Source organism: Rhipicephalus microplus, unplaced genomic scaffold (assembly GCF_043290135.1).
Source record: "Rhipicephalus microplus isolate Deutch F79 unplaced genomic scaffold, USDA_Rmic scaffold_780, whole genome shotgun sequence".
NCBI classification, from domain to species: domain Eukaryota; kingdom Metazoa; phylum Arthropoda; class Arachnida; order Ixodida; family Ixodidae; genus Rhipicephalus; species Rhipicephalus microplus.
In genome coordinates this window covers 1-15,000 of record NW_027465336.1, presented here as the reverse complement: position 1 = coordinate 15,000, position 15,000 = coordinate 1, and the positions used below count along the sequence as shown (strand labels likewise).

Genomic DNA, 15,000 nt, shown 5'->3' with positions numbered 1-15,000 from the left:
CGGCTGACGCAGTTCGGACTTAGCACTTTTCGGCTGTGCCTGGCTGGCGGCCCACTCACTCGATCGCCATGTCTGTTTGCCACAGTTTTCCCGGTGGTGCCGCACCCGGGCTCGCCCCGGCTGACGCAGTTTTCGCGCCGCCCCGGCTGACGCGGTTTCGTGCCGCCCCGGCAGACGCGGTTTTCGCGCCGCCCCGGCTGACGCGGTTTCGTGCCGCCCCGGCAGACGCAGTTCGGACTTAGCACTTTTCGGCTGTGCCTGGCTGGCGGCCCACTCACTCGATCGCCATGTCTGTTTGCCACAGTTTTCCCGGTGGTGCCGCACCCGGGCTCGCCCCGGCTGACGCAGTTTTCGCGCCGCCCCGGCTGACGCGGTTTCGTGCCGCCCCGGCAGACGCGGTTTTCGCGCCGCCCCGGCTGACGCGGTTTCGTGCCGCCCCGGCAGACGCAGTTCGGACTTAGCACTTTTCGGCTGTGCCTGGCTGGCGGCCCACTCACTCGATCGCCATGTCTGTTTGCCACAGTTTTCCCGGTGGTGCCGCACCCGGGCTCGCCCCGGCAGACGCGTTTTTTTTTTTCTTTCGCCCCGGCTGACGCAGTTTTCGCGCCGCCCCGGCTGACGCGGTTTCGTGCCGCCCCGGCAGACGCGGTTTTTTTGCGCCGCCCCGGCTGACGCGGTTTTTGCCGCCCCGGCTGACGCAGTTCGGACTTGGCACTTTTTGGCTGAGCCTGGCTGGTGGCCCACTCACTCGATCGCCATGTCTGTTAGCCACAGTTTTCCCGGTGGTGCCGCACCCGGGCTCGCCCCGGCTGACGCAGTTTTCGCGCCGCCCCGGCAGACGCGGTTTTCGCGCCGCCCCGGCTGACGCGGTTTTTGCCGCCCCGGCTGACGCAGTTCGGACTTGGCACTTTTTGGGCTGAGCCTGGCTGGCGGCCCACTCACTCGATCGCCATGTCTGTTTGCCACAGTCTTCCCGGTGGTGCCGCACCCGGGCTCGCCCCGGCAGACGCGTTTTTTTTTTCTTTCGCCCCGGCAGACGTGGTTCCCCCCCCCCCCTTTTCGCTCGCCCCGGCTGACGAGGTTTTCGCGCCGCCCCGGCTGACGCAGTTTTCGCGCCGCCCCGGCTGACGCGGTTTCGTGCCGCCCCGGCTGACGCGGTTTTCGCGCCGCCCCGGCTGACGCGGTTTTTGCGTCGCCCCGGCTGACACGGTTCGGACTTTGCACTTTTCGGCTGTGCCTGGCTGGCGGCCCACTCACTCGATCGCCATGTCTGTTTGCCACAGTTTTCCCGGTGGTGCCGCACCCGGGCTCGCCCCGGCTGACGCAGTTTTCGCGCCGCCCCGGCTGACGCGGTTTCGTGCCGCCCCGGCAGACGCGGTTTTCGCGCCGCCCCGGCTGACGCGGTTTCGTGCCGCCCCGGCAGACGCAGTTCGGACTTAGCACTTTTCGGCTGTGCCTGGCTGGCGGCCCACTCACTCGATCGCCATGTCTGTTTGCCACAGTTTTCCCGGTGGTGCCGCACCCGGGCTCGCCCCGGCTGACGCAGTTTTCGCGCCGCCCCGGCTGACGCGGTTTCGTGCCGCCCCGGCAGACGCGGTTTTCGCGCCGCCCCGGCTGACGCGGTTTCGTGCCGCCCCGGCAGACGCAGTTCGGACTTAGCACTTTTCGGCTGTGCCTGGCTGGCGGCCCACTCACTCGATCGCCATGTCTGTTTGCCACAGTTTTCCCGGTGGTGCCGCACCCGGGCTCGCCCCGGCAGACGCGTTTTTTTTTTTTCTTTCGCCCCGGCTGACGCAGTTTTCGCGCCGCCCCGGCTGACGCGGTTTCGTGCCGCCCCGGCAGACGCGGTTTTTTGCGCCGCCCCGGCTGACGCGGTTTTTGCCGCCCCGGCTGACGCAGTTCGGACTTAGCACTTTTCGGCTGTGCCTGGCTGGCGGCCCACTCACTCGATCGCCATGTCTGTTTGCCACAGTTTTCCCGGTGGTGCCGCACCCGGGCTCGCCCCGGCTGACGCAGTTTTCGCGCCGCCCCGGCTGACGCGGTTTCGTGCCGCCCCGGCAGACGCGGTTTTCGCGCCGCCCCGGCTGACGCGGTTTCGTGCCGCCCCGGCAGACGCAGTTCGGACTTAGCACTTTTCGGCTGTGCCTGGCTGGCGGCCCACTCACTCGATCGCCATGTCTGTTTGCCACAGTTTTCCCGGTGGTGCCGCACCCGGGCTCGCCCCGGCTGACGCAGTTTTCGCGCCGCCCCGGCTGACGCGGTTTCGTGCCGCCCCGGCAGACGCGGTTTTCGCGCCGCCCCGGCTGACGCGGTTTCGTGCCGCCCCGGCAGACGCAGTTCGGACTTAGCACTTTTCGGCTGTGCCTGGCTGGCGGCCCACTCACTCGATCGCCATGTCTGTTTGCCACAGTTTTCCCGGTGGTGCCGCACCCGGGCTCGCCCCGGCAGACGCGTTTTTTTTTTTCTTTCGCCCCGGCTGACGCAGTTTTCGCGCCGCCCCGGCTGACGCGGTTTCGTGCCGCCCCGGCAGACGCGGTTTTTTTGCGCCGCCCCGGCTGACGCGGTTTTTGCCGCCCCGGCTGACGCAGTTCGGACTTGGCACTTTTTGGCTGAGCCTGGCTGGTGGCCCACTCACTCGATCGCCATGTCTGTTAGCCACAGTTTTCCCGGTGGTGCCGCACCCGGGCTCGCCCCGGCTGACGCAGTTTTCGCGCCGCCCCGGCAGACGCGGTTTTCGCGCCGCCCCGGCTGACGCGGTTTTTGCCGCCCCGGCTGACGCAGTTCGGACTTGGCACTTTTTGGGCTGAGCCTGGCTGGCGGCCCACTCACTCGATCGCCATGTCTGTTTGCCACAGTCTTCCCGGTGGTGCCGCACCCGGGCTCGCCCCGGCAGACGCGTTTTTTTTTTCTTTCGCCCCGGCAGACGTGGTTCCCCCCCCCCCCCCCTTTTCGCTCGCCCCGGCTGACGAGGTTTTCGCGCCGCCCCGGCTGACGCAGTTTTCGCGCCGCCCCGGCTGACGCGGTTTCGTGCCGCCCCGGCTGACGCGGTTTTCGCGCCGCCCCGGCTGACGCGGTTTTTGCGTCGCCCCGGCTGACACGGTTCGGACTTTGCACTTTTCGGCTGTGCCTGGCTGGCGGCCCACTCACTCGATCGCCATGTCTGTTTGCCACAGTTTTCCCGGTGGTGCCGCACCCGGGCTTGCCCCGGCAGACGCGTTTTTTTTTTTCTTTTCGCCCCGGCTGACGCAGTTTTCGCCCCGCCCCGGCTGACGCGGTTTCGTGCCGCCCCGGCAGACGCGGTTTTTTGCGCCGCCCCGGCTGACGCGGTTTTTGCCGCCCCGGCTGACGCAGTTCGGACTTTGCACTTTTTGGCTGAGCCTGGCTGGCGGCCCACTCACTCGATCGCCATGTCTGTTTGCCACAGTTTTCCCGGTGGTGCCGCACCCGGGCTCGCCCCGGCAGACGCGTTTTTTTTTTTCCTTCGCCCCGGCAGACGTGGTTCCCCCCCCCCCTCCGTCTTTCTTTTTGTTTTTTTTTTTCGCCGCGGCTGAAGAGGATTTTTCGGTGCCTCGACGCCCCGGTAGTCGCGGTTTTTCCGTTTCCGCACGGCCCCGGCTGACGCTGCTCGGTCACAGTCGCCTTTTGTGAGGATTGCAGACTTCTTGAGCGCGGGTGTTTTTTTTTTGTTGTTGTTGTTGTTTTATTACGCATTCGCTCCAGCAGACGCTGTTTAGATTTTTTGTTTCCTCTTTTATCCTGCGACGAGGTGACGAGGTTTATTCGGTGCCCCGCCGCCCCGGCTGAAGTGATTTTTCCTGTCCCGTGCCGCCCCGGCTGACGCGGTTGGGACTTCGCGTTTGTTCGGCCGCCACGGGTTTTGGCGCACTCGCTCGGTTGCTTGTTGTTGCCACTTGTTGCGAACCCAGGTTTCTTGAGCGAGCGCGGGCGTTTTTTCTTCCTTTCTTTCTTTGTTCTATGTGTTAGCGAATCGGCCTTTAATATCACACGAGGACTCACAACCAACAATTTTCAGTTTGAAGTGTAAAAAATCTGCAGGTGTTGACGTAACTGACTTGCCCCGTACCCTTGAGTACATCCATGAAGTTCTCGTAGTACTACTAAATCGCATTATTCCAAGTGGAGAAATTCCCATAAACTTGCAAACCTCTACACGAAAATCGGTGCGCGTGATAAAGTTGAAAATTATCGTCCGATATCAAATGTGCCTTCTATAACACAAATTCTAGGAAAAAAAAAAAAACACTTGTTCGCCGTTTTCTGCGCCGTGACTGGCAGCACTCCGGCGAAGCGAAACGGGGTCGATTCGAGCACGATATCGGCGTCTTTCGACGTGCTCGCCGGCGACCGTCGCACGAGTACGTCGCACGAGCGCGTCTGCCGGGGCGCCGTTTGCGAAGCCGACGCAAAAGTGGGAACCGCCGCTCGGATGATCGCCGCTTTCGGCAGAGTGAGTGTTGGCACTCCGGGGAAGCGAAACAGCGTGAATGCGCCCACGAAATCGGCGTATTTTGAAGTGCCCGCCGGCGACCGTCGCACGAGTACGGTAAACCGCGTCAGCCGGGGCGTAGTTCGGGACGCCGACGAAAAAGTGGGAAGCGCAACTCGGATCTTCGCCGTTTTTGCAGGAGTGAGTGGCGGCCCTCCTGCGAGACCAAGAAGCATCGATTCGTGCACGAATTCGGCGCCTTTCGACGTGATCGCCGGCGACCGTCGCTCGAGTAGGGCAAACCGCGTCTGCCGGGGCGGGCTTCGGGACGCCGATGCGAAAGTGGGAAACGCTGCTCGGATGTTCGCCGTTTTTGGCCGAGTGAGTGCTGGCACTCGGGCGAAGCCAAACGGGGCCGATTACGGCACGATATCGGCGTCTTTCGACGTGCCCGGCGGCGACCGTCGCACGAGTACGGTAAACCGCGTCAGCCCGGGCGGAGTTCGGGACGCCGATGCGAAAGTGGAGAACGCCGCTCGGATCTTCGCCGTTTTTGGAGGAGTGAGTGGCGGCACTCCGGAGAAGCCAAGGAGCGCCAATTAGCGCACGATATCGGCGTCTTTCGACGCGCTCGCCGGCGACCGTCGAACGAGTAGGGCAAACCGCGTCTGCCGGGGCGGGGTTTACGACGCCGACGCAAAAGTGGGAACCGCCGCTCGGATGTTGGCCGTTTTTGGCAGAGTGAGTGCTGGCACACCGGCGACGCGAAAGAGCGCGAAAGCGCCCACGAAAGTGGCGTATTTGGACGTGCTTGACGGCGACCGCTGCAGGAGTACGAAAAACCACGTCAGCCGGGGCGAGCGACCCACGGCGGTCTGGGTGCTTATCGCTGCTATTATAGGGGCACCCCGGCAGACGCAGAAAAAAAAAATTTTTTTTCGACCTTCTTTTTTGCTGGTCGAGCTCGGGTAACCCAGGTCGCAATGGGAGCCGCGCACGAAAGCGGCGTCGCGAGACGCGTTCGCGGTCGCTAGTCGCACGAGCTCGGCAACCGCGTCAGCCGGCGCGGAGTTCGGGATGCCGACGGCTAAGTGGGTACCGCTGCTCGGATGTTCGCCGTTTTTGGCCGAGTGAGTGCTGGCACTCCGGCGAAGCGAAACGGGGCCGATTCGGGCACGATATCGGCGTATTTCGACGTGCTCGCCGGCGACCGTCGCACGAGTACGGCAAAGCGCGTCTGCCGGGGCGAGGTTTGCGATGCCGACGAAAAAGTGGGAAGCGCCGCTCGGATCTTCGCCGTTTTTGCAGGAGTGAGTGGCGGCCCTCCTGCGAGACCAAGAAGCATCGACTCGCGCACGATATCGGTGTCTTTCGACGTGCCCGCCGGCCACCGCCGCACGAGTACGGCAAACCGCGTATGCCGGGGCGGGGTTGGCGACGCCGACGCAAAAGTGGGAACCGCCACTAGGATGTTCGCCGTTTTTGGCAGAGTGAGTGCTGGCACACCGGCGACGCGAAAGAGCGCGAAAGCGCCCACGAAAGTGGCGTATTTGGACGTGCTTGACGGCGACCGCTGCAGGAGTACGAAAAACCACGTCAGCCGGGGCGAGCGACCCACGGCGGTCTGGGTGCTTATCGCTGCTATTATAGGGGCACCCCGGCAGACGCAGAAAAAAAAAATTTTTTTTCGACCTTCTTTTTTGCTGGTCGAGCTCGGGTAACCCAGGTCGCAATGGGAGCCGCGCACGAAAGCGGCGTCGCGAGACGCGTTCGCGGTCGCTAGTCGCACGAGCTCGGCAACCGCGTCAGCCGGCGCGGAGTTCGGGATGCCGACGGCTAAGTGGGTACCGCTGCTCGGATGTTCGCCGTTTTTGGCCGAGTGAGTGCTGGCACTCCGGCGAAGCGAAACGGGGCCGATTCGGGCACGATATCGGCGTATTTCGACGTGCTCGCCGGCGACCGTCGCACGAGTACGGCAAAGCGCGTCTGCCGGGGCGAGGTTTGCGATGCCGACGAAAAAGTGGGAAGCGCCGCTCGGATCTTCGCCGTTTTTGCAGGAGTGAGTGGCGGCCCTCCTGCGAGACCAAGAAGCATCGACTCGCGCACGATATCGGTGTCTTTCGACGTGCCCGCCGGCCACCGCCGCACGAGTACGGCAAACCGCGTATGCCGGGGCGGGGTTGGCGACGCCGACGCAAAAGTGGGAACCGCCACTAGGATGTTCGCCGTTTTTGGCAGAGTGAGTGCTGGCACTCCGGCGAAGCGAAAGAGCGCGAATGCGCCCACGAAAGTGGCGTGTTTGGACGTGCTTGACGACGACCACCGCAGGAAAACGAAAAACCACGTCAGCCGGGGCGAGCGACCCATGGCGGTCTGGGTGCTTATCGCTGCTATTATAGGGGCACCCCGGCAGACGCAAAAAAAAAAAAAATTTTTTTTCGACATTCTTTCTTGCTCGTCGACCTCGGGTGACCCAGGTCGCAGTGGGAGCCGCGCACGAAAGCGGCGTCGCGAGACGGCTTCGCGGTCGCTAGTCGCACGAGCTCGGCAACCGCGTCTGCCGGGGCGGAGTTCGGGACGCCGACGGCTAAGTGGGAACCGCCGCTCGGATGTTCGCCGTTTGTGGCCGAGTGAGTGCTGGCACTCCGGCGAAGCCAAACGGGGCCGATTCCGGCACGATATCGGCGTCTTTCTACGTGCTCGCCGGCGACCGTCGCACGAGTACGGCAAAGTGCGTCTGCCGGGGCGGGGTTTGCGACGCGTACGCAATAGTGAGAACCGTCGCTCGGATGTTCGTCGTCTTTCGCCGAGCCAGTGCTGGCACTCCGGCGAAGCCGAACGGAGCCGATTCGGGCACGATATCGGCGTCTTTCCACGTGCTCGCCGGCGACCGTCGCACGAGTACGGTAAACCGCGTCAGCCGGGGCGGAGTTCGGGACGCCGATGCGAAAGTGGGAAGCGCCGCTCGGATCTTCGCCGTTTTTGGAGGAGTCAGTGGCGGCACTCCGGTGAAGCCAAGGTGCGCCAATTCGCGCACGATATCGGCGTCTTTCGACGTGCCCGCCGGCCACCGTCGCACGAGTACGGCAAACCTCGTCTGCCGGGGCGGGGTTTGCGACGCCGACGCAAAAGTGGGAACCGCCGCTCGGATGTTCGCCGTTTTTGGCAGAGTGAGTGCTGGCACTCCGGCGAAGCGAAAGAGCGTGAATGCGCCCACGAAAGTAGCGTATTTGGACGTGCTTGACGGCGACCGCCGCAGGAGTACGAAAAACCACGTCAGCCGGGGCGAGCGACCCACGGCGGTCTGGGTGCTTATCGCTGCTATTATAGGGGCACCCCGGCAGACGCAGAAAGAAAAAAAAAAAAAATGGGGACATGGCGTGCGTCACCGTGCGGCTTCGCAGCGTTGCCGAAGTCGCCGAGCCCTTCGACTGAGCCGAACGGCGGACAGGGAACGTTGGTCGGCCGTTCTAACCTGTCGGTGCCACGCCGAGACGTCGTTAAGGAAAACCGCGTCGTGGGCCTCTACGACGCCGTCGAGTCGTTGTACGTTTGGTGTCCAGCGTGTCGGCGGCGAGTAGCGGACACGTCGTTCACGACTTCGGTCTTTCGCAGTCGACGCGAACTTGCGGAGAGTCGTGGTGCCTCACGTTTTCGGCAGAAACCGCGGCGGAATTTTCCCGTGCGTGCGCGCACGACCTCGGTGCTGTGCCGTCAGCGTAGTGTTGCACAAACTCGTGGCCTACCCAAGGTGCGGTACGTTTGCGGCCGTATCCTCGGTGGGAATTTCGTGAGTAGGGTCGCAAATTCTACGACCTCGGCGGGTTTGAGAGCGACGTAGACTTGTGGCACGCTCAACGTGCCACACGTTTCGGGGCACACCCGCGGTGAAATTTTCTCGAGTACGCTCGTATTAGTGCCCAAGGAGGTCTGGGTACTTATCGCTGCTATTATGTGGGGGTTCTCGTGAGCGGCGTACGCGAAAGCGACCGGGTGTCTGATATGCGGCGGGCTTCGGCCTCGTCAAGCGTGTCCTCGGGTCTGCTCCAGGGGAATCCACGGCAGTCGTCTGCAGCCTCATCCGCTTGATGCGTTAGGGGCTGGTTGTCGGACGGTGCCGTTTTACCACGATATCGAGGTGTGTTCCGTGTCGTCCTCGGGCGATTCAGATGCGAAAGCGCCGAAGACGCGGGCGTGACCCGTCGTCTGGCGGCTTTGCAGTCTCGGCTCCGTTGCTAGTTCCGGCCGGTCCACCGACAGTGCAGCGGGCTTGGGCAACCCGCACGGCGCGACCGAGTCGATGCAACGAAAAAGAGCGAGCATGAACGTGCTTCTTGCCGCACGGCTCCCACTCGTCTTTCGGGAAGGTTGTGCCGTAGCGAGCTCGAACGCCGTCATCTCGGAGTGCAAAATAAGCGTGTTGGGGCGCCTGAAGGTGGCCTCCGCCGCACACAGACTGCGTCCGGCCCGCCGAAGGCGAGGACGGACGCGCAGTCGAACGATTACCTGGTTGATCCTGCCAGTAATCATATGCTTGTCTCAAAGATTAAGCCATGCATGTCTAAGTACATGCCGAAATAAGGCGAAACCGCGAATGGCTCATTAAATCAGTTATGGTTCCTTAGATCGTTTCTTCCTACTTGGATAACTGTGGCAATTCTAGAGCTAATACATGCAGTGAGCCTGGAGCCCTTTGGGTAACGGGTGCTTTTATTAGACCAAGATCGATCGGGTTTCGGCCCGTATTGTGTGGTGACTCTGGATAACTTTGTGCTGATCGCATGGCCACGAGCCGGCGACGTTTCTTTCAAGTGTCTGCCTTATCAACTTTCGATGGTAGGTTACTTGCTTACCATGGTTGTTACGGGTAACGGAGAATCAGGGTTCGATTCCGGAGAGGGAGCCTGAGAAACGGCTACCACATCCAAGGAAGGCAGCAGGCGCGCAAATTACCCACTCCCGGCACGGGGAGGTAGTGACGAAAAATAACAATACGGGACTCTTTTGAGGCCCCGTAATTGAAATGAGTACACTCTAAATCCTTTAACGAGGATCAATTGGAGGGCAAGTCTGGTGCCAGCAGCCGCGGTAATTCCAGCTCCAATAGCGTATACTAAAGCTGCTGCGGTTAAAAAGCTCGTAGTTGGATCTCAGTTCCAGACGAGTAGTGCATCTACCCGATGCGACGGCTCGGACTGAACATCATGCCGGTTCTTTCTTGGTGCACTTCATTGTGTGCCTCGAGATGGCCGGTGCTTTTACTTTGAAAAAATTAGAGTGCTCAACGCAGGCGAGTCGCCTGAATAAACTTGCATGGAATAATAGAACAAGACCTCGTTTCTGTTCTGTTGGTTTTTGGAATACGAGGTAATGATTAAGAGGGACGGACGGGGGCATTCGTATTGCGGCGCTAGAGGTGAAATTCTTGGACCGTCGCAAGACGAACTACTGCGAAAGCATTTGCCAAGAATGTTTTCATTGATCAAGAAAGAAAGTCAGAGGTTCGAAGGCGATCAGATACCGCCCTAGTTCTGACCATAAACGATGCCAACCAGCGATCCGCCTGAGTTACTCAAATGACTCGGCGGGCAGCTTCCGGGAAACCAAAGTATTTGGGTTCCGGGGGAAGTATGGTTGCAAAGCTGAAACTTAAAGGAATTGACGGAAGGGCACCACCAGGAGTGGAGCCTGCGGCTTAATTTGACTCAACACGGGAAAACTTACCCGGCCCGGACACTGGGAGGATTGACAGATTGAGAGCTCTTTCTTGATTCGGTGGATGGTGGTGCATGGCCGTTCTTAGTTGGTGGAGCGATTTGTCTGGTTAATTCCGATAACGAACGAGACTCTAGCCTATTAAATAGGTGCGGGGTTCCCAGCACCTTACAACCTTCTTAGAGGGACAAGCGGCTCCTAGCCGCACGAAACAGAGCAATAACAGGTCTGTGATGCCCTTAGATGTCCGGGGCCGCACGCGCGCTACACTGAAGGAAGCAGCGTGTCTTTATCCCTGTCTGAAAAGACTGGGTAACCCGTGGAACTTCTTTCGTGATTGGGATAGGGGCTTGCAATTGTTCCCCTTGAACGAGGAATTCCCAGTAAGCGCGAGTCATAAGCTCGCGTTGATTACGTCCCTGCCCTTTGTACACACCGCCCGTCGCTACTACCGATTGAATGATTTAGTGAGGTCTTCGGACCGATGTCCGGCGCGGCCTTTCGGTTGCGCCGGTCTGTTGGAAAGATGACCAAACTTGATCATTTAGAGGAAGTAAAAGTCGTAACAAGGTTTCCGTAGGTGAACCTGCGGAAGGATCATTAACGGATTGTGAAGGGTGAGCGCCTCAGCTGCGTCTGCGCCCGACACTTTCTGCCGCTGACCCCGTTTGGACGCGGGGTCGGCTTTTCCCCACGGGGCTGCCTGAATGTGGAGCGGCACCCCGTGACAAATTGTTGCGCCCAGCGGACGCCAACACCGCGACCTTGGACGGTCGGCCAGGTGGCGGACGCGGGTACAAACGGCGCAACGCACTCATAGGTCGGCTTTCGACCCGCCACTGCACCGTGGCTCGAAGCGCTCGAAATGCGCGACCCGACCGCTGCGGGACCGCCTAGTACTGTAAACAGGAGCGGCGGAGCGCGAACGGCGAGTCGTGGTTACGTCGGTAGAAGGCGAGGCTGCGCGTTCCCGAAACGCCAGCCGAGTGCCCTCCCGACCGTTCGAGCGTGCAAGAACGAGACCCGACAATCGCGCGGCGACTGCCAAGTACGAGAGGAACGGCACAAGCGTCGGCGGTCGGTCAAGGAACTGGCGATGTGACGGGTCCGCTGTGCACCAGTGCATACCGTCCCGCCGTCCGCGGCAAGCGCCTCCGCGTCCTCGGGTGACGGAGGCTGCCGGTCGGTTCTTGCAGGCGAGGGATCTCGCTGGCACCGGTTCGCGTTGACGCGCGGCCGGTCATGGCACGGCGATGCGACGGCCGAGGTGCGCAGTACTCGATGGAGGAACCGCACGCTCCGATGACCGTCCCGCCCTCCGCGGCGTATGCGTACCGACCGTAATGGTTGCAGCAGCGCCGGCCGGCTTTTGAATTCGCCACACGAAACACGGTGCGAGATCGCGGTTAGGGGAGCGTCGACGTTGCCAGGCGTTTTGCTTGCTGCCGAGGGAAAGGCGGCACGGCCACGTCGCGCTCGTCGCGATTAGCGGGTCTGCGCGCTTTGGGAAGGTGCCGCAACGACTTGCCGAAAGAGGAAGCACGGAAGAACGAGGGACTTGGACGTCCCGACAATTGAACGCACTTGCGGCCAGGCCCTTGCTGGCTTCGTTCTTCCGCCTCGAGTAGGCTCGTACGCGTCTCCGGCGCCGAAAGTGGTCCTTGGCACCGACTTCGGTGGACGTGGGAAGTGCCGCGCAAGTACGGCGCGCCTGGCTCCACCTGTTGGCTAAAGTAGGCAGCCGGATCGGCATTTTGGTGTGCGGTGGCAAACCGTGGATGCGAAAAAAGCTTGTGCGATTTCGTGGAACAAAAAGCGGGGGTCCCCCTTTTTATGCGGAGGAGACCGACCCGCCTGCCGTGGTGAACCGCGACGCCACGGTAAAAACGGGAGAGGCTTGTCGATGGGACCGTGCATCCCGCGCTCCACGGAGGCCGGGAGGCGGCCGCCCGAGGAAATGTGTAGCCGTCGAGGCCCGCATCTGCGTGCACTCTTATCCAAATGGGTGTACCGCAGGCATTTTCTGGTTAGGCGGGCCAATGAGAGCGAGCACACAACGATACCTACGGGTCCGGCTTGGAGAACCGGCTTCGACGCCTCCCGAGTATTTATAGAGGGGTGGACCACGAAAGCACTCGCAAGTAGCGAAAGCGAAACGCCGTCCGAAACACACCGTTTGCTCGATTTGCGGCAGCCGAAAAAGGCGCGGCAGAGTTTTGGAGTCCAAGCGTGCGCTGAAAAGCGCCCTTCTTGGCCACTGTTTGGCCGAGTGCCAGAAACGTTTGGTTTTGACTGTACGGAATTGAACAAACACTTTTTCACGACTCTAAGCGGTGGATCACTCGGTTCTCGGGTCGATGAAGAACGCAGCCAGCTGCGAGACTTGGTGTGAATTGCAGGACACACTGAGCACTGATTCTTTGAACGCACATTGCGGCCTTGGGTCTTCCCTTGGCTTCGTCTGTCTGAGGGTCGGATCACATATCAAGAGAGCCTTCGGCGCACAAGGGAACGTGAGCCGTCGACTCGTTTTGACCGCGTCGGCAACACGGACAGCACGCTGAACACCTCACAGCGAGCGCCAACAGCGGCCACTCAAGGGCGAGACGGTGGCGACCGTCGTGCCAGAGCCCAACCGAAACGGGGGCGACCGACTGCATTGAGGATGTGGCACCTCGTTGAGACCGCCGCAGGACTTCGAGTCGGAAGGAAGCCTGCAGGGAAAGTGCGGTCGAGGTTGCGTACTCCTCTCTGCGACCGGGCGCGCAAGAGCTGCGAGAGCCACGGACGCGCAACTTTAACGCACGGTAAACACGAGGAGCGAAAGCCGGCCAGCAAAGCTTCTCCAGCCGTGCGCAAAGTGCGCGAGATCGCAGCCTTGCGTTGCGCTTGTTGCCCTCGAAGTAAGCAGGGTGTCCCGTAGACCGGGCGCTCGAACACGCTGCGGGGCCGTGCCTCCTCCAGGCTTTGCCGCGCGAACAGGGAACGTTCGCGCGCAAAGCGCAGGGAGGTGAGGAGGCTGCGCCCGACGTTTGCGGTTCGCTGCGTACGCGGTTGATGCGGAGAGCACGGCGCGACGACTTGCCGCGAAGCGGAAAAAGTCTCCCGCACGAGTTGGCGAAACGTTGGCGAAGCTTAAGGCGTTCTCGTCGTAGTCCGCCGTCGGTCTAAGTGCTTCGCAGTTCCCGTCCCGTTCAAAAAACTGGGCCACTCCAGTTGGGGCGGGGGCGACGCTACACGAGACGATGCCTCTCGCCAGGCTGCGTGGCTGCCCTTGCGGCGGCGGCGACTGGCCTCGGCGGTGTTTGGGCTTTCGACACGGTCGTTTATCACGCAACTGCTCGGACGACGCACGCGCGCAGCGGAATGCCGCTTGCCAGCCTTGTGAAGATGTGACCCTGTACAGGGTTGCGGGCGCACTTGGTAGGGCGTCGTACTCGGTTCGCGATGGGTTTACGAACGTGTCCCGTCACTTCCACGTCACACCGGTTGTGCGCCGCACGCGTGCAGCGGGGAAGCCGATTGCCAGCCTTGTGAAGAAGTGGCCCTGTACAGGGTTGCGGGCGCACTTGGTAGGGCGAGCGCACGCGGTCGTGCAGGAAGTTGATGGAAGCGAATGTATCCGCTGTCGACCTCAGATCAGGCGAGACAACCCGCTGAATTTAAGCATATCACTAAGCGGAGGAAAAGAAACCAACAGGGATTCCCCGAGTAGCTGCGAGCGAAACGGGACCGAGCCCAGCACCGAATCCCCCGTCCTTGCAGGCGGTCGGGAAATGTGGTGTATGGGAGGCGACGTTCTCGGGTGTTTGCGACGGTGCAAGTCCCCCTGACAGGGGCTTGTCCCAGAGTGGGTGCCAGGCCCGTCTCCGCCGTTGCGCGCCCGGGATGGAGCCTCCCGTGAGTCGGGTTGCTTGAGAGTGCAGCCCTAAGTGGGTGGTAAACTCCATCTAAGGCTAAATACGACCGAGAGACCGATAGTTCACAAGTACCGTGAGGGAAAGTTGAAAAGAACTTTGAAGAGAGAGTTCAAGAGTACGTGAAACCGCTTAGAGTAAAACGGGTGGGCCCTCGAAGCTCGAAAGCGGTGGGATTCAGTCTCCGGACGATCGCGGAGCCGGCGGCGTCAGGTAAACGGTCCCCTTCGGGGGACTGTTCCGGCTGCTGGCACGCAGACGCGGTCTCCGGGGTGCGCACTTCCCACCGCCGGTAGGACGCCGCGACGGACGCGGGTCAAAGGGAACAAGCACGACTTTGAGTCCGGCAGTGGAGGTGACCTGCCCGTCTCTTCGGAGACGGCACGCGGGAGTTATACCACGCCGTGCACGAAAAGTTCGTCACCCCGTCCAGGCCCCATGGGCTTCTCCCGGTTGTCGGGAGGCCCGAACGATGACGCCCTCCGGAAACGGAGCGGAGAACCCGCTGGGCAAGCTTGTCGTCTCCTGCTGTCCGGGTTGGTCCCGCGGCGGCGGGTTGGCCGGCGAGAAGCCTCTGCGAGCGGGGCTATTCTCCCGCGGAGGCGCTATCGTGGTTTGCGGCGAGTAGGTCGGTAACCCACCCGACCCGTCTTGAAACACGGACCAAGGAGTCTAACATGTGCGCGAGTCAATGGGTCTCCCGAAACCCAATGGCGCAATGAAACGTGAAGGCTGCGTTGCGATCCCGGACCGCACAGGGGTCCGATAAAGGGCGCAGCAACGGCCCGTCCCAGGCGCTCACACGTCGCCGGGGCGGAGCGAGAGCGCACACGTTGGCACCCGAAAGATGGTGAACTATGCCCGGGCAGGACGAGGCCAGAGGAAACTCTGGTGGAGGTCCGAAGCGATTCTGACGTGCAA

The 15,000-nt window shown here is 61.7% G+C and overlaps 2 non-coding genes across 2 annotated transcripts; both read left to right on the top strand.

Annotated features, from left to right (window-relative positions):
• Window positions 1–8,950: 8,950 nt before the first annotated feature.
• Window positions 8,951–10,765, top strand: LOC142795631 (small subunit ribosomal RNA). Its single transcript, XR_012893176.1, has one exon. It is a non-coding gene; the product is annotated as a small subunit ribosomal RNA (ribosomal RNA).
• Window positions 10,766–12,484: 1,719 nt separating this feature from the next.
• On the top strand, window positions 12,485–12,637 carry LOC142795626 (5.8S ribosomal RNA). Its single transcript, XR_012893172.1, has one exon. It is a non-coding gene; the product is annotated as a 5.8S ribosomal RNA (ribosomal RNA).
• The last annotated feature ends 2,363 nt before the right edge of the window (window positions 12,638–15,000 follow it).